We start from the raw sequence: 24219 nt of genomic DNA on the forward strand, positions 1-24219 counted from the left end.
TCTCCTTCTATCACATCAGACAAATCTTCCCCCTCATAGAGGCCTTCAATGTACTCTTTCCGCCTATCCGGTCTCTCCTCTGCATTTAACAGAGGAATCCCTGTTGCATTCTTAATGTTAAACACCCCTGCTTTTAATTTCATCGAAGGTCGTTTCGACTGTTCTATATGCTGAGCCATTCCTTCCGACAATCATTTGTTTTTCGATTTCCTCACATTTTCATGCAGCCATTTCGTCTTACCTTACCTGCACTTAATATTTATTTCACCTTCAGCGACTTGCATTTCTGTGTTCCTGAATTATCCTGAACATGTTTGTGTTCCCTTCTTTCATCAATTAATTGAAGTATTTCTTCTGTTACACATAGTTTCTTCGCAGCTACCTTTTTTGTACCTATGTTTTTCTTTCCAACTTCTGTGATTTCCGTTTTTAGAGACGTCCATTCCTCTTCAACTGTACTGCCTACTGAGCTATTCCTTATTGCTATATCTATGGCATTAGAGAACTTCAAGAGTATCTCCTCATTCCTTAGTATTTGCGTACCCCAATTCTTTGCTTCTTCCTGAGTTATCTCTTAAACTTCGGCCTACTCTTCATCACTTCTACATTGTGATGTAAGTCTGTATCTGTTCCCGGTTACGTATAAGTTCGTAAGATACAGAAGGCTGCATCTCCCGAGAGGATAAGGTCCCGAGTGTCTAAATATCCTGAGTGTAATTGAGGAAGGGAAGTGTTGTGCTCTATGGTGGAGGCAGGAAACGAATACAGTGTGCACCCCAAGCTCTCTGAAAATTTTATAGCCCGCACCAATGTCGATGTGTATTGGTCTTGAGAGACAGTTTTAGAGAAATGGGTTTTCACTATGCACGCTTTCACAACAAGTTTACAGAAGAAATGTTGATGGTGAGATAAGGAATAAGGTTATTATTGCGCTTCTTCTATTAAAAAATTATACCCCCCTAAGTGGGGGCTGTCAGTTACTGACTAGAACTGACCGATTGCACATAACCCCTCCTCCCCCTTTCATGTGCTGTCCGCATATTCAGAAGTTGTGTGACCTATGGCACTTCGTGAAAGAGGCTGTAAAGCGTTTGACAATTAGGAACAACAGCAAAATCTTTTCTATATAAGAACAGTTACGACGACTACGTTGCGACATAACGTGTTTTGCAGACAGACATAAAATCAAGTTGACACTTATAAACAATTATGCGTACGGATTTCGTCTCACTCTTCTCTGAAGTCATCATTATCGGCTCCTTGGCAACGCAGTTAACGTTTCCTTCCTCTCTGTGGTGTGACCAAGATGACAGTAACCTAAGTAGTAGCTATTGCAGATAGTCTTCTGCGCCATTTAATTCGCGGAGTTCCATGCAATGTAAACATCGATTCATTGTAATGTGTCAGGCATATAGTAAGTCGTGTGCCACTATGAAGAGCTTAAAATCCTGAGGGGGGGAATAAAATTGCAAATTTGTTAGTAAATCAATTTACGAGGCCCACATTATGTCGTACAAAAGCGAGCATCATGAAGAATGTTGTTATTGGCTGTAATGTTCGTAGATGACAATTTTACTTCCTTTTTTTACCAAAGATGATAATGAACTTTTTCTTTAACAACTGTTGTCTAAAGTTCTTACTTTGTTGACTCCTAACTTCTATCCAAACATATCTCACATTTTGTTTCCTGTAAGGTACAGCAGGGACCCATTTGGTTCAGTTATACTTCGTTGGTAGCACTATGTCTTCTTACCTATTATGCTCTGTAACGGTCAGTAAATCTCTGCAGTTCAGCGTAACGAAAAGGCGAGAGGTCTCGCAAGTTCTGCCTCCAACTGCACAATATCATTTTTAATTACGTTCTGATTCAGCATCATCTAAATCGAATTGTCATACTCTGACGAATAAAGGCCGTTAGGTCCTCTACATGCACCACCTTCATCTAAATCCATATTCCGCGACCAACTACGAAGTATGTGGCATAGGGCATTAACATTATACCAATGTACACTGGTCTACAAAAGTTAAGGATGAAAGTAAATTTCTCTTGAAGTGTCACTTGCAAAACGATTGTGTTAGAGAACTTTCCTGGGTGTTTTGTGTGTTCTTACTTCCCGTCATATTACGCTACATCAGACGTTGTCGAACATTATCGTTTTGGGGTCCCGGTGTTACGGTGTAGGTTATATAATGTACACTATGTTATCAAAAGTATCCGGACACCCCCAAAACATACGTTTTTCATATTAGATGCATTGTGATGCCACCTACTGACAGGTACTGCATATCAGCGACCTCAGTAGTCATTAGACATCGTGAGAGAGCAGAATGGGCCGCTCCGCGGAACTCACGAACGTGGTAGGGTGATTAGGTGTCACTTGTGTCATCGTCTGTGTGCGAGATTTCCACACTCCTAATCGTCGCTAGGTACACTGTTTCCGATGTGATATTGAAGTGGAAACAGCATAAAAGCGTACAGGCCGACCTCTTCTGTTGACTGACAGAGACCGCCGACAATTGAACAGGGTCGTAACGTGTAATAGGCAGACATCTATCCACACCGTCACACAGGAATTCCAAACTACATCAGGATCCACTGCAAGTAGTATTACTGTTAGGTGGGAGGTGAGAAAACTTGGATTTCATGATCGAGCGACTGCTCATTAGCCACACATCACGCCGGTAAGTGACAAACGACGCCTCGTTTGGTGTTAGGAGCGTACACGTTGGACGATTGAACAGTGGATAAACGTTGTGAGGAGTGACGGATCACGATGTGGCGATCCGATGGCAGGGTGTGGGTATGGCGAATGCCCGGTGAACGTCATCTGCCAGTGTGTGTAGTGCCAATAGTAAAATTCGGAGACGGTGGTATTATGGTGTGGTCGAGTTTTTCATGGAGGGGGCTTGCACCCCTTGTTGTCTTGCATGGCACTATCACGGCACAGGCCCACATGTTTTAAGAGGCTTTTTGATTCCCAGTGTTGAAGAGCAGTTGGGGGATGACCATTTCATCTTTCAACACGATCGAGCACCTGTTCATATTGCACGGCGTGTGACGGATTGGTTACACGACAATAACATTCCTGTAATGGACTGACCTGCACAGTGTCCTGACCTGAATTCTATAGAACACCTCTGGGATGTTTTGGAACGCCGATTTTGTGCCAGGCCTCACAGATCGACATCGGTACCTCTCCTCAGTGCAGCACACCGTGAACAATGGGGTGCCATTCCCGAAGATACCTTGCTGCACCTGATTAAACGTATGCCTGCGAGGGTGGAAGGTGTCATCAAGGCTAAGGGTGGGCCAACACCATACTGAATTCCAACGTTACCGATGGAGGGCACCACGAATTTGTAAGTTATTTTCAGCCAGGTGTCCGGATACTTTTGATCACATAGTGTATGATGGGCGAACTGAGCTCCAAATCTTCATCGGTCAACGTTATTGTGACATTGGAATCCTTCCCCATGTGCTTATTTTTCAGGGGTGTATTCGGCCCTGGTTTCATTTTTATGGATGACAATGCGTGACCGCGTCGAACACCGCAGGTGGAGGGTGTACTGAGACGAGAGAATATTCGGAAAATGGACTGGCCCGCTCGTTCTCTAGAGTTAAATCTCATAAATCAAGCGGATGCGTTTAGGTGACGTACTGCAGCGTGTCTGCCTACATCCACCAACGACATCCAGCAGTCATCAATCGCGCCACTGGAGCGGTGGAAGGTTGTACCACAAGAAGAACACGTCACCAGCCCTGTGATCAGCACGGCAGGACGTTGCAGAGCATACACTGCCATCCATGGCGATCACACACCCTATTAAGAACAGTGTCTCACATGACATAGTGTCCAGGGGACCATCAAAAATCACGGTGACTTCACTGTAGTTATTATCTTAGAATAAAGTGTCATCTTTGTTTGTCTCATTACGGAATTTCTTTCAGTTAGCTTCTGTACTATAGTGTAGCAGTTCTTTCTATGTATGGAACAGGTTTCATCGAACTATTTCATTTGGCAGAGACACATCATGCGAAATTTACTTTCGTGTTTTTGTTTTTTTTTTTCTTAAGGTATGTTCGAGTTCCATTATTGGATGGAGCATGGAAGAATGAGTGCTAGTACTCTGTCTCTGTGGGACGTGACACACGCCGAATTTCAGCTGAACGTACTCCGTGGAACAGATTGGCAAGTAGCTGATGAATATTCGTAGTTTCTTCACTGAAAGACATGTCTTTATGTTTTATAAGTAAGCTCACACAAAATGTAGGCTCTCTCTCTCTCTTTCTGCGCATACATGTCGCTGCCGCATGTTTTCTAAAATGAGATATCGACCTCCTATTAGATCTTTTCTCGATAACGTCGTATATCTTGGTAAATAGAAAAAAAATTTTGCCCTGGTTACATGGTATGCCCACGTCGTTTTCTTCTTTATTTCAATCATAATTAAGTCTTTCACTTCATTTATTTGTTTTCATCTCATCCTTAGTAATTACGGACACGTTTCTCTCCACTGTTTGATGAATAACCTGCAGTTTCTTAGTGTTCGCGTTCAAAGTCCACGTCTGGTAACGCCCACTAATTGTAAACATCCCTCTTCAAAACATTGAAAGCTTATTCTTGAAAACCCTATTTAGTTCAGATAATACTTCAGGTCGTTTTTACTCTTCTGCTTACTTCTTTTCCTGTCCACCCAGTCGTTGTTGGTAGCTGGCTCAAATAACACACTCTAAAACTTAATTGTATTTGTGTACCTTTCTTTTTAATGTATCGATAATGCGTCATTTTAGTCTTATCATAATTGACTTTCAAGATTTAGCTTAAAATGTATCTATTGAGCTCTTTCGTTCGTTGCCACAGTTTATCTACACTAGATGCAGATTGTACAGTGTTATCAGCTATGCTTTGATAGTTCTTTTGGGCTCTCTAGACACGTATGCCTCTTAATTTTACCGTTTTACTAATCTGAAAATTTTCTATGGGGCCACTGTGAACTTGCTTTGGAGATTTTGCTCCACCTTGGTTCATTGTTCGTTCAATTCATAGTTTCTAAATGTTAATAAAAACCATCACATTTGAATTTCAGGTACGTTTATTATGTTACAACCGGTTACAATCCCAACGAATATCTTCAGGTGACCTGCAGTTCAGTACTAAGGCATTCACTTTTGGAGCTTTCCTCAAAAATGTTTAGTCAACATGCATAATGTTGAAATACGCATTCTGTCACACGATGAGCACACTGAAACACTTCGCCGATTGCCTAGTACTAGCACTGCCAGCAGTACGTGCAGGGGAGGCAACAACGAACTGCGCTGTGCTGGGCCACTCAGCGAAAGCAGTAAACATGTAAACATCTAGCTCCGTATCTGTCGGGTGGGATATATCGATTGTAGCACGTTATAATCGTTTCAGACAAAGATAATGACCTTAAGTATGAAAGTCTGTAATAAATACATACAGATTCTGGCTCAGCCTAAAAGAATATGGAAAATTATTTAACACGTTATTTAGACCATAAATGAGTAAATGAAATTTTTTAGACTAACGGATTACAAGTGTATAAAACATATCCAATATTTATTGAAATAATATGAAAAACTTTACACAAATAAAAGTGGGAGAGAATTAGCCTGCCGCTGTCGCCGAGCGGCTCTAGGCGCTTCAGTCTGGAACCGCGCTGCTGCTACGGTCGCTAGTTCGAATCCTGCCTCGGGCATGGACGTGTGTGATGTCCTTAGGTTAGTTAGGTTTAAGTAGTTCTAAGTCTAGGGGACTGATGACCTCAGATGTTAAGTCCCATAGTGCTTAGAGCCATTTGAAGCATTTCAGAGAAAAATTATGAGTAATACAAGAGGAATAAAAACTAGAGATTCTGAAATACCGTATCGCCATTACATATGTAAAGAACTAACTGTGATTACACAAAACTAAAGTGACTGAAGGACGTAAAAAAATCGGAGATTGCAAAAAATCGTGTTATATATGCAAACAATTCAGATGGGTTCAGTCTTATCGTTAACAACGAAGATAGATCATACGTATCAGGCACAATTATGAACAATACAATAAAAGAAAAATGTAGTGCTCACAGGACGTTATTGTAAGATTTTTGTTAATGCGTGGTGACTGTTCTTTCTGACGCGTCCAAAGAACAGACACAACGCGAAATCCGCAGCTGTGATATGTTAAATGTACAGTGAAAGAGGGCGAGGGGAGAAAGGGAAGGAAAAGGATTACTGATGTCAACTGCATCGTAACATTACTCAGAATGAGCTGTGACAAGTGAAAATGTGTACCAGACCGGGATTCGAACCTGAGATCTCCTGCTTACTAAGCAGGTGCATCAACCACTGCGCCGTTCGGGACACAGCCTCATTGTAACTGCGAGGACTACCATATTCTCAACGAGCTCCTCCTATCTGTAGTCCCTGTCCACTGACTCCAAGCAGGCTGCTCTGAGACCCGCGCAGGAGGTCGGACGTCCTTTTGCAGCCGCACTGTGAAAGGTGGATCCATTGCCCATCTAGGCGAAACAATTATATGAACGCGAGGCGTCTGCTATTTTACAAAAGATCGTATTGTTATTATACATGTAAAGGAACTGAATGGTTAAACTGGAAGGGTACAGTTGTCTGTTGATCTTCAGGTTACCTAAAGTTATTCACTTGTAATGAATTCAGTTGTGGCGTAAGTAAAAGTACGTGAAATACCACAGTGTTTTATTGACATTTACGTTATTCAGCTTTGAAGGACAAAATAGTCAAGCTTATTCGTGGTTTCTCACTATCATTATGGACTCTAATGAAAGTTGTGGCACTACTGTATGTTTCTCAATATACTGTTGTCGGTTAAATTGTGTTGATTTTCAACGGTCTTTAACACAGGTTCTCGTGAAATCGAATCCCAGGCGAAGTAGTAATTCATACTCACTGCTCCGCTCTGAAATTTCATACACAAATATAAATGATCCACTGCACTGCAGCAACTTCTACAGCCACATTTTACTATATTGGCCATTAAAATAGCTACACCACGAAGATGACGTGCTACAGACAAGAAAATTTAACCGACGGGAAGAAGATGCTGTGATATGCAAATGATAAGCTTTTCAGAGCATTCACACAAGGTTGGCGTCGGTGGTGACACCTACAACGTGCTGAAATGAGGAAAGTTTCCAACCGATTTCTCATACACAAACAGCAGTTGATCGGCGTTGCCTGGTGAAACGTTGTTGCGATGCCTAGTGTAAGGAGGAGAAATGCGTACCATCACGTTTCCGACTTTGATAAAGGTCGGATTGTAGCCTATCGCGATTGAGGTTTATCGTATCGCGACATTGCTGCTCGCGTTGGTCGAGATCCAATGACTGTTAGCGGAATATGGAATCTGTGGGTTCAGTAGGGTAATACGGAACGGAGTGCTGGATCCCAACGGCCTCGTATCACTAGTAGTCGACATGACAGGCATCTTATCCGCATGGCTAAAACGGATAGTGCAGCCACGTCTCGATCCCTGAGTCAACAGGTGGGGACGTTTGCAAGACAACATCCATCTGCACGTACAGTTCGACGACGTTTGCAGCATCATGGACAATCAGCTCGGACACCATGGCTGCGATTACCCTTGACGCTGCATCACAGACAGGAGCGCCTGCGATGGTGTACTCAACGACGAACCTAGGTGTACGAATGGCAAAACGTCATTTTTTCGGATCAATCCAGGTTCTGTTTACAGCATCATAGTGGTCGCATCCGTGTTTGCCGACATCGCGGTGAACGCACATTGGAAGCGTGTATTCGTCATCGCCATACTGGCGTATCACCCGACGTGATGGTATGGGGTGTCATTGGTTACACGTCTCGGTCACCTCTTGTTCGCATTGACGGCACTTTCAACAGTGGACGTTACATTTCAGATGTGTTACGACCCGTGGCTCTACCCTTCATTCGATCCCTGCGAAACCCTACATTCCAGCAGGATAATGCACAACCGCATGTTGCAGGTCCTGTACGGGTATTTCTGGATACAGAAAATGTTCGACTGCTGCCCTGGCCAGCACATTCTCCAGATCTCTCACCAATTGAAAACGTCTGGTAAATGGTGGGCGAGCAACTGTCTCGTCACGATACGCCAGTCACTACTCTTGATGAACTGTCGTATCGTGTTGAAGCTGCATGGGCAGCTGTACTTGTTCACGCCATCCAAGCTCTGTTTGACTCAATGCCCAGGCGGATCAAGGCCGTTATTACGGCCAGAGGTAGTTGTTCTGGGTACTGGTTTCTCAGGATCTACGCACCAAATTGCGTGAAAATGTAATCACATGTCAGTTATAGTATAATATATTTGTTTATCATCTGCATTTCATCTTGGTGTAGCAATTTTAACGGCCAGTAGTGTAGCTTTGTTTGATGTCCAAAATTTGTTCAGGTACCTTGTGTTAGTGTTTGCTGAAATGTCATGTCTCCGAATTTTTTATTTGAAAATTCTTAATGCTTTTTAAATGAATAAAATCTGATTAGCATTCTACGTCTCTGTTTTCACATCTACACATTTGCAGCTCAGAATTGTAATGCGCAACATGGCGGTGTGTAGTATAACTAATTCAGGGCCTTAGAAACAGAGTGCTTTAATCGAGCTTCGAATTCAAAGAGTTCGTCCACACACTGAACACCCTCTCCTGCAGCATGACAATGCCAGACCACACAAGAGCGCTGCGACATCTTCAACAGTCGGACGCCTTGGCTTCACCGTCATCGATCATCCTGCATACCGTCCCGACCTGGCCCCTTCTAATTTTCATCTGCTTCCAAAACTTAAATTGCTCCTTCGAGTATTTCACATTGATAGTGATGAAGCGGTGCAAGCAGAGGTCCGGTTGTGGCTCCGTCAACGAAGGTACACGTTATACAGTGACAGTATCAATGAATTGGTCTCTCATTGGGAAAGATGTGTTCGTCGCCAGTGTAGGTTTTTGGCAATTGCATGTACTTGATACAAGGTCCGGGCGGATTGCAGCGACAGCACCTGAATCACCTTCGCACCTGTAAATGACGTGATCCTGCAGCTGAATCCTTGTTCCCAGATACATGGAATGTCCGGATGGTGCAGCCTCATCCTCTCTGGCGTCGCCATCACCTGTCCGTGAACAGATTGACCTGGACTTCACACCTCGTCTGTCTCCCAGCAGACGGCTACAGTCCATGGCCCTCTTGATTTTGCCGCCGGCCAGGGCGCCGGCGCACCACTCGAAGATGCCTTTGCGGTCGACCACCGGACGACCTCGCACGGTCGCTGTATGCAGGGACGCGACCTCCGAGTCGGTCACAAGGCCAACGCCTCCCCCCCCCCCCCCCCCCGCACCAAACCATCCCCCTTCCCGTAGATGCAGCAATCGCTACTACACGACGATGGTGTGGCGAATTCTGCGGCGGGGAAAGAGGGGGGGGAGGGGAGGTGGCAAGCAAAGTATCGTAGGTTATCGGCACTACCACAGCCGGCGCCTCGAAGACTGCTGCTGGTACGGCGAGTGGCGCTTTGAACATCGCCGCCAATGAAGAACCTTCAGACTGCCGAGCAATGAAGACCGCCAAGACAGTGTTATAAGCGGCGGCCACCTGGCCGCCAGTCTTCTACTTCTGCTTCTACTTGTAGTTGTAGTTCCGCGCTTCTAGTGAGAGTTCCGTGTTGCTAGTCGGTGCCAAACACTACTCCAAGTTGTGGATAGTTAGCTCTACTGGCAAACATTCTGTGCCAGCCCTGTGCTCATTGCTAGCCACGGCTGCAGCAAGTTGTCAACAGTGTAACAGTTTCCAGTAACAGTTTGCAGTAGAGCTTCTGTAAGGTTTGGAATGTAGGAGACGATGTACTGGCGGAAGTAAAGCTGTGAGGAGGCGGCGTGAGTAGTGCTTGGGTAGCTCAGTTGGTAGAGCACTTGCCCACGAACGGCAAAGGTCCCGAGTTCGCGTCTCGGTCCGGCACACAGTTTTAACCTGCCAGGAAGTTTCAGTGTAACAGTTCTTCAGAATAATTCGAGTACCATATATTTTTTCAAACTGCGTTTGTGTGTAATAATATTTTGTTGCCTGTCCAGAGTCCTACGGCAGCGGATCATTTCGCCACCTTCCTCCCATTTGTCATTAGCAACGAGGGGGTAACAGTTGCCGACTCCCATTGCAACAGCCATGGTGACTATGTTGAGAAATAAATATATAGACATGAAGAAAAAAGATGTGGAACGTTGACAAAATTTATATTGTTTTAACTACTTTAAGAGATTTCATTTAAAACATTCGGAGGCATTACCTTTGAGCACCACCTTGTACATTACAGAAAGGAGACTAGGTCAGTAGCTTTTCAAAAAAATGGTTCAAATTCCCCTAAGCACTATGGGTCTTAACATCTGAGGTCATCAGACCCCTAGACTTAGATCTACGTAAACCTATCTAACCTAAGGACATCACACACATCCATGCCCGAGGCAGGATTCGAATCTGCGACCATAGCAGCAGCGCGGTTCCGGACTGAGGCACCTAGAACCGGTCGGTCACAGCGGCCGGCTAGTAGCTTTTCATGGTTTATTTATCAGCTTTATCATAATATTATTATAATCAGTTTACTTTGCAAGGAAGAACGCATGCATTAATTAATCAATATGTTGTACAGAATTAGCTCCACTATGTGCAGCAAAGTTACTTAATAAGTCAAAAATATACATATAAGTGACTCCGCAATCTGAGTCAGAGTAGTCGAACGCTACAGTGTGTGCTCCAAGACACTTAAATAAACATAAAAACAGATCAACTTACAAGTGGAATGATTGTTAAGCAGTATAGCGATACTATTCATAAGGCGGGACTAAGTATCGTAACTTGCAGTCTACGACAAAAGAGCGTCTTATGTAACAATATTAACAGTATGCAAAGTTCACGACATAAACGTAACAGCAGCAGAGTGCTAAGATAGGAGGTTACACATAGACATTTTACAAATGAGCCACTGTTGTGTTTAAATTTGTAAGCATCTCAGGGACTGAATGTGTATATAGAGAAGTAAAGCACTTTCTTCTTTTATTCACTGTGATTAGAAGTCTAGAGCATTGCATTGATTAACTTCCCGAAAGAGCCGGAGCTACAATGCTCTCAGTTTTTAAAATAATGCAGTCTCAACTATAATGAATTACGTAGTTTTTGAATGATGCAGTCTGTATGTTGTATGAAAACGTCCTGTGGGCTTATCTGTTTCACACATTTTTTTTTATTTGGACCTCTCACGTTCGTGGCTGTGGATGATTAGACCTATATCGAATCTAAATGTATCATTGCTTCCTTGAAAGCGTTTGTATTGTATTGAACTGAGGACCTAGAAGCGACGGAGAGGCGTAGTCCTCGCCGTAGCCCTCAGTGGTACACAACCCCACAACAGGCTACAGCAGTCCACCCACCCCACCGCCGCCCCAGGGTTATTGTGCGCTTCGGCCCGCAGCAGAGTTAGCAGCCATCCGAGCTCGTAGTTGGTGCAGAGTTCTAATAAATCGCTTATCTTTCTTACTGGAATGTGTAACGTCGCCCCTTACAACTTTCTGAGCCGTCGACCGTAGTGAGTCCTCGGAATCCGTAGCGTTCGCCGGCCGCGGTGGTCTAGCGGTTCTGGCGCTGCAGTCCGGAACCGCGGGACTGCTACGATCGCAGGTTCGAATCCTGCCTCGGGCATGGGTGTGTGTGATGTCCTTAGGTTAGTTAGGTATAAGTAGTTCTAAGTTCTTGGGGACTTATGACCTAAGATGTTGAGTCCCATAGTGCTCAGAGCCGTAGCGTTCGCAATCAAAGGAGATAAACAGCGGCGTTCACTACTATCAAGCCAGATATCGATCCAACATAATGTCCCAAAATCACATGCGAGTAAGTGACCCTCATCTGAAGACGATTTAACTTACAGAGACAGCCTTAGTACAAGCTGGCAGCTGAGGTTCAGAAAGATGTCGCGTTGTCGGTCAGTTCTCACTTAGTATGAGTTACACTTGCCGATTATGCGGCTATTACTCGTACTTTTCTGTCTGCATCCTGAAGCAACACAGCAGGCGAATGGCAAGCGTGACCAGTCTTCGACGCTGGGAAACACGAATGATCTCAGTAACAGCATGTAGTCTAGCAACTCGTAGATTATACTCATAAATATCATTTCAACACAATAACGCCTAATGACTTAGTGCCCAGAATGTGAATTCATAGCAGATGCTATTTGTTCCGTGGTTTTGTAACGGCTCCCAAACCCAAGGCCCTCGGCGGTACTTTTGGGGCAGCCACCACAAATTGTATAAAGCGTGGGTAGTGACCAGGTTGTAGCTGTTGGCCGAAAAATAATTAATGACAAGAATTGCGCCAGCTAGAATGAAGAGATGACTTATCTTGATTTCTGACGAAACGTGCACCAGCAATACAAGTCCAAGTAATATCCGAGAGTAATCCGTGCACTGAGCCTAATCGAATACAATAGCAAATATCACAACTGCAATGGCTCCGCTATAAACTCCACGAAAGGCTAGCAATAGACAATCGACAATGGACTGTCCGTCTCGGTTTTTTTTTCCTTTATTGTTATTTTGAAACCTGTATTACAGGCAGACCTGCAGCAGCATACTATGCCGCTCTTTGGCAGCAGAGAAACACAAATATACAAATGAAGACATTTAGAGAAAAACATGGTGGACATAGAAACAGAGACAAACACTGTTTAAAATACAAGGTGCCGTTCACGGGCGTAGAGTCCAAGATAAAATTGTTCAGACACATGGACACAGACAGAGACGAAAATTGTCACACGTAAACGTAGATGCACAAAACGTATAACACTTAAGCACAAAATGACGGCACACACAGAACACGAGGCATTGATCTCCGGCGCGCGAATGTTCACTAACCGTCTACGAGTCCAGGGACCTGCCAAGAGAGGAGGAGGGGGGGTGGGAGAGGGAGAGGGGAGAGCAGATGCCATGGGCAGGGGAGATAGGGGGAAGGGAGGAAGGTGGAGGGGAAGCCCAGGGGAAGAGGGAAGGAGGGAGGGGATGGGGGAAAAGGAAAGAGAAGGGAGGGAGGGTGCCTAAGGGAAAGGACACAGGAAGTGGGGGGGAGGATCAAAGTTGATAGGAGGGGTAGATGGAGGGGAGGAGGACATCATCAGGGAGGGAGAGCTGGCGGAAGCCACCTTGGGAGAGGGTGAGGAGGTTGGATAGATGGAGACCGGGTGGGACGTGGGAATACAGGCGCGGCAGCGGGCGGGGGTGGGAGAGGATGGGTGAGACAAGCGGATGAGGAGGATCGAGTTTTCGGGAGGTGTACAGGATCTGCATCCTTTCAAGGAAGAGGAGGAGGTGGGGGAAGGAGATGAGATCATACAGGATCTGCGTGGGGGAGGGGAGACGGATGCGATAGGCGAGGCGGAGAGCATGGCGTTCAAGGATTTGGAGGGATTTATAAAAGGTAGGGGGGGCGGAGATCCAGGTTGGATGGGTGTAACAAAGGATAGGGCGGATAAGGGATTTATAGGTGTGGAGGATGGTGGAGGGGTCTAGACCCCATGTACGGCCGGAAAGGAGCTTAAGGAGATGGAGTCAAGAGCGTGCCTTGGCTTGGATTGTCCAGAGATGGGGAGTCTAGGAGATGCGACGGTCGAGGGTGACGCCAAGGAACTTAAGGGTGTGAGTGAGGGCGATAGGACGGCCATAGATGGTGAGATAGAAATCAAGGAGGCAGAAGGAAGGGGTGGTTTTGCTTACAATGATCGCCTGGGTTTTGGAGGGATTGACCTTGAGCAACCACTGGTTGCACCAAGCGGTGAACTGGTCAATATGGGGTTGGAGAAGGTGTTGGGAGCGCTGCAGGGTGGGGGCAAGGGCAAGGAAGGCGGGGGGTGACGGCGGCAGCATGTCCGTCGTATACAAAAGGTACAGAAGGGGGGAGAGGACGGAGCCTTGGGGCGCACAAGCGGAGGGGAAAAAGGTGTAGGAGTCGGTGTTATGGATGGTGACGTAGGAAGGACGGTGGGAGAGAAAGGAGCCGATCAGACGGACGTAGTTAATGGGAAGGGCGAAGGTTTGGAGCTTGAAGAGGAGACCGAAATGCCATATGCAGTCATGAGCTCGTTCGAGGTCCAGGGAGAGGAAGATTGCGGAGCGACGGGAATTAAGCTGGTCGGAAAGGAGATGAGTGAGGTGAAGGAGAAGATCGTCGGAAGAGAAGGATGGCCGAAAGCCACACTGGGTAACGGGAAGGAGGCGGTGCTGGCAGAGATGCTGGTGGATGCGGCGGGTGAGGATAGATTCCAGGACCTTGCTGAAGACCGAGGTAAGGCTGACGGGACGGTAGGAGGAGACGGCGGACGGCAGTTTGCCAGGTTTAAGGAACATCAGGATACAGGAGGTTTTCCACAGGTCGGGGTAGTAACCGGTGGACAGGACTACATTGTAGAGCCTGGCCAAGATGGAGAGGAAAGAGACAGGAGCATCACGAAGGTGACCGTAGGTGACACGATTGTGACCAGGAGCAGTGTTGAGTTTCGTGCGGAGTGTAGCAATGAGATCCTGTGTAGTGATAGGGATATTGAGTTCCGTGTGTGCAATGTTGTCCAAGTACTGGAAACCAGGAGCGAAGGGAGGGACAGAGGTGTCAGTTCGATCACGGACATCCGGGAAGAGGGAGTAATAGAACTGGGGATTATCGGGGATGGAAAAGACATAGGAGAGGTAAGAGGCAAAGTGATTGGCCTTACTAAGGGAGTCAGGGAAGGGGTGATCATCATGGAGAAAAGGATAGTAGGGGGAGGGTTTAGTTCCGGTAAGGCGACGGAAGGCTGACTAGAACTTGGACGAGTTGACAGGTAGGGTAGCATTTAAACGGGTGCATGTCTGTCGCCAGTCCCGGCGTTTCTTAGCCGCGAGCAAATTACGAATGTGTCGCTGGAGTTGCCAGAGGAGTCGTAGTGTGTCCAGGTCACGCGTGCGGAGGAAGGCACGGTAGAGACGGCGGGATTCACGGAGGAGGAGGACGGCCCGTGGGGGTAAGGTAGGACGGTGGGGATGGACGGCGACAGTAGGGACGTGGGCCTCCACGGCCTCAGACAAGGTCTGCTGGAGAAAGGAGGCGGCATGGGTGACATCGTCAGGGTGGTGGTAGGTGAAGGGGTGGCGATCGACCTGGGTGGAAAGGGTATCCCGGTAGGCATTCCAGTTGGCACGGGAATAGTCATGGATGTACTTAGGAGAGGGTCCTTACGAGGGTCAGAGCGGGGGCGACGACCGTCTGAAACGGTAAGGAGGACAGGGAGATGGTCGCTACCAATAGGCTCCAGGACATCCACCGTTATGCGGCCAAGGAGGTTGGGGGAGGAAAGGATAACATCGGGAGTGGAGTTGGATTCTGGACGGGTGTGCTGGGGCATGGGGATGAGGTCGCCTTGAAGGGAGGAGAGGAACCGATACCACCGCCGTAACTGGGCGGCGGAACGACTATGGATGTTGAGGTCGGCGGCGATCACGTAGGAGGAGAAGGCGTCTCGGGGCCAGCGCTCCCCTTTATATGCAAAAGGCAGAGGGCGCTACGGACCCGAGCTCAGCCATGGCGCGACCTCTTCCGTCGGCGGTAACGCCCTGAGACAGGAACTGTGGCCAGCGATGTCACGGTCAGAGCGCGCGTGCGCGAGTTGGTTGGTTGGTTGGTTGGGTCCGTGGATACAACACGTGGAATAATACGCCGATTAGGAAACAGTGGAATAAAGTCGTTTAGTAGCTCTTCGGAAGGTGTCCTGCAAAATTGAGGATCAGCATAGTATCTTAAATCCATCATGTTGTCGAATGATACCATCATGTTTCAGCGACTACAATGTGGAACCGGTAAGTGTATTTGTTTCGAGCCAGCCGCGGTGACCGAACGGTTCTAGGAGCTTCAGTCCGGAACTGCGCGACGGCTACGGTCGCAGGTTCGAATCCTGTCTCGGGTATGGATGTGTGTGATATCCTTAGGTTAGTTAGGTTTAAGTAGTTCTAAGTTCTAGGGGACTGATGAGTCCAGATGTTAAGTCCCATAGTGCTCAGAGGCATTTGAACCATCTTTGTTTCGAAACGCTGCTAGTGGTTGACAAATTACTTCTACTGTCTGCCATGAGCAGCTTTCTTGTCTCCTTCAATTTGGAAATACTCTATTCGAATGTTTACGATGATGTGCATCAAAGTGTCTGCATAACAATTCACATAATTCCTTGCAGTTCTATGTATGCTGATGAGTTTCATAACATAAGGTAACTGCTGCACAGCAGGTCCAGCTCCCGGGGTGTGGATACTAATTTTTAAAGTTATCAACTGCGCAGACGGCAGAGAAGCAGATCCGGCTCGTACTGTGTCTCACAACCTGTATCTGTGCACGCAAGGAGTTCAATGTTGCCGAAGGCAGGGTGCCACTGGCAATACGTTTCCATATAGAGCCGAGTCGTAAGCAAGAAGTGTAAACTGTGGAGTATGCCAGTACCTAGCGCGTTATTCTGCGAGCCTTGCTGTACGAAGCCGTAATATGTATCCTCTGTGGTCAGCCGCTCTACGGCGTCCTAGCGCTGACAGAAAGAGCGAAGGCAAGAGGAACCGACGGTAACAGAGAAAGCACAGTAGAACAAGTCCGCTGACATCTCCGGATAATGAGAGCAACTGAATGCATCGCCAGCCGCGGTGTCTTGATGTCCAGCTTAAATACTTCCATTTCAGAAGCCTCAGTCTCAGGGTCTGGTCATCCCGTTTGAATCGCTGATTGCGACGGAATGACAGTCTCGCTAATTACAGGATAACTTGGCTGGCAAATCGTGAGGTGCCGTCTGCTGCCGGGAGAAGAACGCCTCCGGGACTGCAACCAGCTGCCTGTCGTTGAACTTACCCGCCCCAAGCTTCTTCTGCTGTCTGGTCACCACCACGACTGAAGAAGTTGTCGCCGAATATCTACATCTACGTGATTACTCTGCTATTCACACTAACGTGCCTGGCAGAGGGTTTAATGAACCACCTTCAAGCTGTCTTTCAACCGTTCCACTCTCGAACGGCAAGCAGGAAAAACGAGCACTTAAATTTTTCTGTGCGAGCCCTGATTTCTGTTATTTTGTCGTTATGATCATTTCTCCCTATGTAGGTGGGTACCAACAGAATGTTTTCGCAATCGGAGAAGAAAACTGGTGATTGAAGTTTCATGAAAAGATACCGACGCAACGAAAAACGCCTTTATTTTAATGATTTCCATTCCAATTCACGTATCATGTCTGTGGCACTATCTCCCCTACTCCGCCATAGTACAAAACGAGCTGCTCTTCTTTGCACTTTTTCGATGTCATCCGTCAGTCCCATCTGATGCGGATCCCACACCGCACAGCAATACTCCAGAATAGGACGGACAAGCGTGGTGTAAGCAGTCTCTTTACTAGACCTATTGCACCTTCTAAGTGTTCTACCAATGAATCGCAGTCTTTCGTTGGCTCTACCCACAACATTATCTATGTGATCGTTCGAATATAGGTTATTTGTAATTGTATCCCCTAAATATTTAGTTGAATATACGGCCTTCAGATTTGTGTGACTTAACGCGTAATCGAAATTTAGCGGATTTCTTTTAGTACTCATATGAATAACTTCACACTTTTCTTTATTCAGTGTCAATTTCCACTTTTCGCACCACTCAGATATCTAAATCATATTTCAATTCTTTTTGGTCATCTGATGACTTTACAAGACGGTAAATGACAGCATCATCTGCAAACAGTCTAATAGGTTTACTCAGATTGTCTTCAATGTCGTTAACGTAGATCAGGAACAATAGAGGTCCTATAACACTTCCTTGGGGAACGCCGGATATTGCTTCTGTTTTACTCGTTGACTTTCCATCTATTACTACGGACTGTGACCTTTCTGACAGGAAATCACGAATCCAGTCGTACAACTGTGGCGATATTCCATAGGCACGCAGTTTGGTTAGATGACGCTTGTAGGGAATGGCCCTTCTCCTGGTCAAGGCGATAACAAGTGACTGCAAACTACCACCTACATCCTGTTGACCGAGACACCTGAGTGCCGCCTCCCTGGCTATACATTATGTTGCTGATTTGGGTCCTGGGCTTCCACCTTCACGACACCCGCCGTCCATGATATGCTGCTGAAGTGCACATCCAACTTCGAGAGAGCTGTACTGGCCTGCACCAGCTGAGAGGGAGCGACGGTAGGCGTGCAGCTACAGGCTCCTCTTCCAGATACCCACACGACCTCGATACTGGGTATGACCTGCGCAACGACTGGAGTCGACAAAGTGCTATCCACATACCTTATCGCACTCGAGCGTTTGAATTGGCACACCTTCTACTGCGCTGGAGAAAACATCCGCCCTGTGAAGTCACAAGTCAAAAAAATGTTTCCAGACATTTCTGTCTCCACCCACATAAGCTCCTGAGCTCAGCCTCCTACACCGGTAGCGTCATTACCTCGCCTACTCAGCTTCCACGGCCACCAAAAATCCTGACCCATGGGGTGACCGCTATTCCTTTCCCTAAGATGGCAGAACAACATGTATAAATCAGAGAATAATTTTAATCTTGATGTTACTGTTCGTCATCAAACAAGGAATGGAAAGTGCAGTCCTGGACCAGCCATTTAACTGCACACTGTTGTTTTCCAAGTCCTGTTGACAGATCACCATCGAACATTGGGACTTACGTTCGAGGTATAGAAAGTGATGAATAAGACTTGTAGGCTACAAGACAGATTCGAGGTTTTCACATAAAGAGGTGCAGAAGGAAGCCATTCTCTCATAAATTAATGTTGAGTATCAAGAATTGGAAGTTTCTTATTAGACGCCAAGAACACACCTGTTGCAGATTAGAGATGTAGTGCCACATTTGTCTGTACAGAGAAAAAGTGGGTGCATCAACACAGGCAGGAGTTTGTTACAAACCTTGTCTTGGACAGCAGATGAAGTACATGTGCAGGAACTGAACATGACAGTTGGTCAGGTGGAAAACACAGTAGGAATTATTAAGCCCACAGTTGAGTAGGGTATCACACAACTAACAATATGGAGCAAAATTTTTTGAACAGTAACAAAGTAACACATCAGATAGCTACAGAACTCATGAAGAGCGTGCATAATACGGTAGCAGCAGCGGATAACAATCTAGCGATAATACAGAAAGGTTTAAGTGCACTGGATGAAAAGATGACTGTTACTAGACTGTGACAGATAGTGGCAGACAGTATTAATGAGGCAAGTCTTCAAGTAGCAGGAATGTAGGAAGTGGTACATCATGCAGTATGCTGCCAGTTGAATTCAGCATTGATGCAGCCACAGCAATTTTTGGAAGGGTACTGCCAAGCAAAGAAGGACTTCCCAGAAGAGCTCAGCATGTAGCCGAGTTAACACAAAAGAATTTAGCACTATTCTGCCACGTCGCAACTGTCTAAGTAAATACTGATAAAGCAAGACAACGTACACTAAGTGATCAAAAATATCCGGATACCTGGCTGAAAATGACTTACAAGTTCGTGGCGCTCTCCATTGGTATTGCAGGAATTCAGTATAGTGTTGGCCCACCCTTAGCCTCGATGACAGCTTCCACTCTCGCAGTCATACGTTCAATCAAGTTCTCGTAGGTTTCTTGGGCAATGGCAGCCCATTATTCACGATCACACCATAACACCGCCGCCTCCGAATTTTACTGTTAGCACTACACACGCTGGCAGATGACGTTCACCGGGCATTCACCATACTCACACCCTGCCATCGGATCACCACATTGTGTACCGTGATTCGTCACTCCACATAACGTTTATCCACTTTTCAATCGTCCAATGTTTACGCTCCTTACACCAAGCGAGGCGTCGTTTGGCATTTACTGGCGTGATGAGTAGCTTATGAGCAGCCACTCGACCATGAAATCCAAGTTTTCTCACCTCCCGCCTAACTGTCATAGTACTTGTAGTGGATCCTGATGCAGTCTGGAATTCCTGTGTGATGGTCTGGATAGATGTCTGCCTATTACGACCCTCTTCAACTGTCGGCGGTCTCCGTCAGTCAACAGACGAGGTTGGCCTGTACACTTTTGTGCTGCACGAGTCCCTTCACGTTTCCACTTCCCTATCACGTCGGAAACAGTGGACCTAGGGATGTTTACAAGTGTGAAAATCTCGCGTAATAATGTCTAATGGCTACTGAGGTCGCTGATATGGAGAACCTGGCAATAGGTGGCAGCACAATGCACCTAATATGAAAAAGGTACGTTTTTGGGTGTGTCCAGATACTTTTGATCACATAGTGTATATCAATTCGATTCGCAGTAGTTGGTAGAAACGCACATTGTCAGTGGAGCACCATTCATTCATACCTAATGAAATGGAAAACCATGAATAAATGTGTCCAACTATAGACTAAGGAAGCGCTGATGATTTCAGAACAAGGAGATGTACATGCTCTCAAGACATTAGAGGAATTGCGAGTGTCTAGACATGGAAGCATTACCATTTTTCCGACTAGAATAGTTCGAACACATGCATGATGATGCAAAGTTCAACTGCTAAGAGGGACAAGTGAGTGCTGCAACTTCAACTATATTTTCAGAGAGAAGATACTCGCTGGATTTACACAGTCTTTAGGCCGCAGACCGTAATCATCAACTATTAAGAAGATGAGAAAACTGAAGAAAACTTCACAAGAGAAGCTCACTGAAAAAGCATTTTACTAGATGACCGTTTTCGACAGTACCATTCTGTCGTCATCGGGTCTTACGCTTTAAAATTTTTACAGCATATTGTCCATCAGTATTGTAAGTCACTTCACATTGCATATATACTCCCCACTATCATAAAGATGACTAGACATCGGTGTGACAAATATAAAAGTATTATGCACAAACATAAATATAACTATATTGAACTGATTACAAGTGTTCATGTTCACCATCAGCTGGCAACTGTTAACTGGTGCTGAAAATGTATACTTGTGATTGGTGCTGGGGGAGCTACACTAGCTGCCAGTGAGTCAGGTTAGGCTTACGCCAACAGACCCCTTTACCGGCTACCCACACAACATCACCGCTGGATCCTGACTTGCACAACAACTGCAGCTGAAAAATAGTTGTGTCGGCATTCCTTGACTCACTCTAGTCTGTGAATCAGCACATTTTCTACCATGCCGGAGAAGACAGTCCCTACTGTAAAGCATAGCAAATAAACATTTTTCCAGACAGCACAGTCTCACTGACAGCTTATGGTGTATGGCAGTCACCCACACCAGCTCCCAAACTCGGTCTCCTGCACTAGTACTGTAACCATCTAAGATGCATAGCTTCCATGACAACTAAAAATACTGGTCCAAGAGGTGACTGCCCCATACCAGTGAAACTGTTTAGGTGAAAGTACTTCAGTTACACCGAGAGGTACTTTTTCCTAAGATTTATGTCAGAATGATGTTAAAAACTATTAGTGAAATATCATTTTATTTTCGGTAAGGATGTTTACATAATTTGATTTCTGTCATGGCAAAACCATTTATTCTATGCCAGAAAATGTAGTGGTTGAAGGTTCATTATTCTAGCTGAAAGATGATGGAGCATAAACAATGTACACTGCAGAAGAGGTGAAGATGGGGGCATTAGTGTAGCTTCACAGACATACTCACCATTATCTGATATGTATTTGATTAGAGTTGCAATTCTGTTTGGCAAGTAGAACAGTCAGCAGAGTGCATTTGCGTCGTTACCAGACCTGATAGGATAAATAAAGGGGATAAACAGAGTCAGATGTTGAGTAATCAGTGTGAGGGACACAGGAATGCTGGGTACTCATGCGAGGCAGCGTGTTCAGCACCTGACCCGGTTTGAAAGGGACCTCATTGCTGGACTGCATTTTGTCGGCTGGTTGAACTGCCCAGCGTGAGACTACATTGGAAAGTGAGGGTAGCCATACTCGTTGTCAAGGTTCTGGTCCACCTCGCCTGACCACCACAAGGGTGGATTGCTACATTGTGCGCCAAGGACATCGTAGTCCCTTCACTTCTGTTCCTGCCACCAGAGAACAAGTGACAGACACACTGCAATATCCTGTGTCGTCCAGCATCATTGTTCAGAGCAGTAGCCTGATTAGGGAATTGACACCCCATGGATAGTCTGCCATTAACACCACAACACAAACGGTTGCATTTGGAGTGGTGTTGTTACTGGGGAGCATGGACTGCTGATGAACGGCATGGCATTTTGTTCAGCGAAGAATGACAGTTCCGCACAACCGCAGATAACCATCGTCCAAGAGTATGGCGACGACCTGGAGAAGGGTCCCATTCTTCCAATATTGTGAAGAGCCACACCGGTGTTACTCCTGGTATTGAGAGCCATTGGGTGCAACTTAAGTTCATTGCTGAAAGTCGTTGAGGGATCTCTGAACGCTGGACAGTACAACACGGACATCTTGTGTTCTCGTGTGTTACCTCTCATGTGACAGTATCGTGGTACAATTTTTCAACATGATAGTGCTGGTCTACACTAGCACATGTCTCTGTTGACTGTTGGCTTGACGGTGAAGTATTCCCATGGCCAGATCTCCAGATCTAGCCGTGATACAACATATATGGGACCAGTTCGGATATCAACTCTGTCCCATCCAGTACCTATGATGTCAAGCACTTGTGGGTCAGCTTGTGCCTGGAGAAGACACGCGGCTTTATGACGTCGTTCCCAGCCAGACCAGTGCATGCTGAATGGGTGGGACGTCATACTGATAAGTGGACTCATATTGTCAGATTCGTTGTATGTTGGATTCGGTTTTGTAGTCACTGAATTAACAATACATCCTATCCGAAAACGTCAATTTTCACTTCATTTCCTCCTTTCCTTCTAGATGCTTCACTTTTTTTGTCAGATAGTGTAATATGTATAAGTAACCGCAAATAACTGAGCCTTATCTGGCAACGAGACAAGTTTTAAAATCAAAAATTATTGATGCAAAGTTGAGAGACTCACAATATATCGGTTTATTTATTTTTTGAGCGTAAAATAGTTGTCATAATAGGAAATTTCGAGTTGTTTCTTATAACATCATTAGTAAAGTGTGGTATTAATTATTCATAAAGTTATTCTTTTTTGATCATTCAGGTGAGTGTCTTTTCAGATTCGTGTCATATAACAACACAATTTTCGTCTTTGTAGGCAGTGAGTATCGTTTACATCTGCTATAGTTGGGCAGAGATGTTCATTGGAGTGCATCTCATTCATATATTACTATAAACTGTAATAGTCACTCTCTGTTCCGTGTTTGTGTGAGTTGAATACACAATATAAAAGCAGTTTTCAACATTAGAAATCATCTTGAACTTTCAGAATTTTTCAACTCAAAGATGACACAGTACCTAAGGACACGAATTTTGTGGTCGGTATTCGTCTAGTGACTCGTTTCAGAATCACGTGAGGGTATGTCACTAGAGACCACCACGAGCAGTTTCCATCAATTTGTGTAGTTTTTGGTGTTGCTAGATATAAGATTGTGTTTGTGCAGCAATTTTTAAATACTTCGCGTTCCACACATCTGTGTGCTGTATTACAATGCAAAACTATCTGGAACATGTACATAATTTTATGGCAAGTAAATTGCTATATATTTGTACAACTATTTATGTAACGTGTGAACAGATAAGTCAGTTAAGCCGTACTTCGTCGGTCGTGCACCGTCTTTTACCTTGAAACAGAAGAAGAGCTTTTACCGTGGAACATCTGGTACTAGGAAATGAACTGATCTTCTGTAATTTCGTTACAGTTTTACCTGGTGAAAGATTTTTCTCATGTTGAGAAATCAGAAGGAGCGATCTGTTTTATTTGGTAAAAACTTTCTAAAGCGAAGATCGTATAAATATTTCTTTATTTAGAACAACCAGTTGCGATAGACTTTGCTGTCACCTTCAGGTCTTCAAAAATTTTTGTAGTAAAACGTGTTCATTTTGAGTTTGTACCTCACACCAAGTTGAGCCGTTACTGCATAAAATACAGCACATTATACAAAGATTTGTCATTAATACAACATTAAAAATCAAAAAACACCTTTTGCACATGGCCATATCCATATATGTAGCACTCACACATGACTGTTACGTCATGAATATCGCGGTACACACTTAAATGCATATTATCCCATCTGTTTATGTTAGGTGGACATGTTCTAATC

The sequence above is a fragment of the Schistocerca serialis genome, chromosome 1, assembly GCF_023864345.2.
Source record: "Schistocerca serialis cubense isolate TAMUIC-IGC-003099 chromosome 1, iqSchSeri2.2, whole genome shotgun sequence".
NCBI classification, from domain to species: domain Eukaryota; kingdom Metazoa; phylum Arthropoda; class Insecta; order Orthoptera; family Acrididae; genus Schistocerca; species Schistocerca serialis.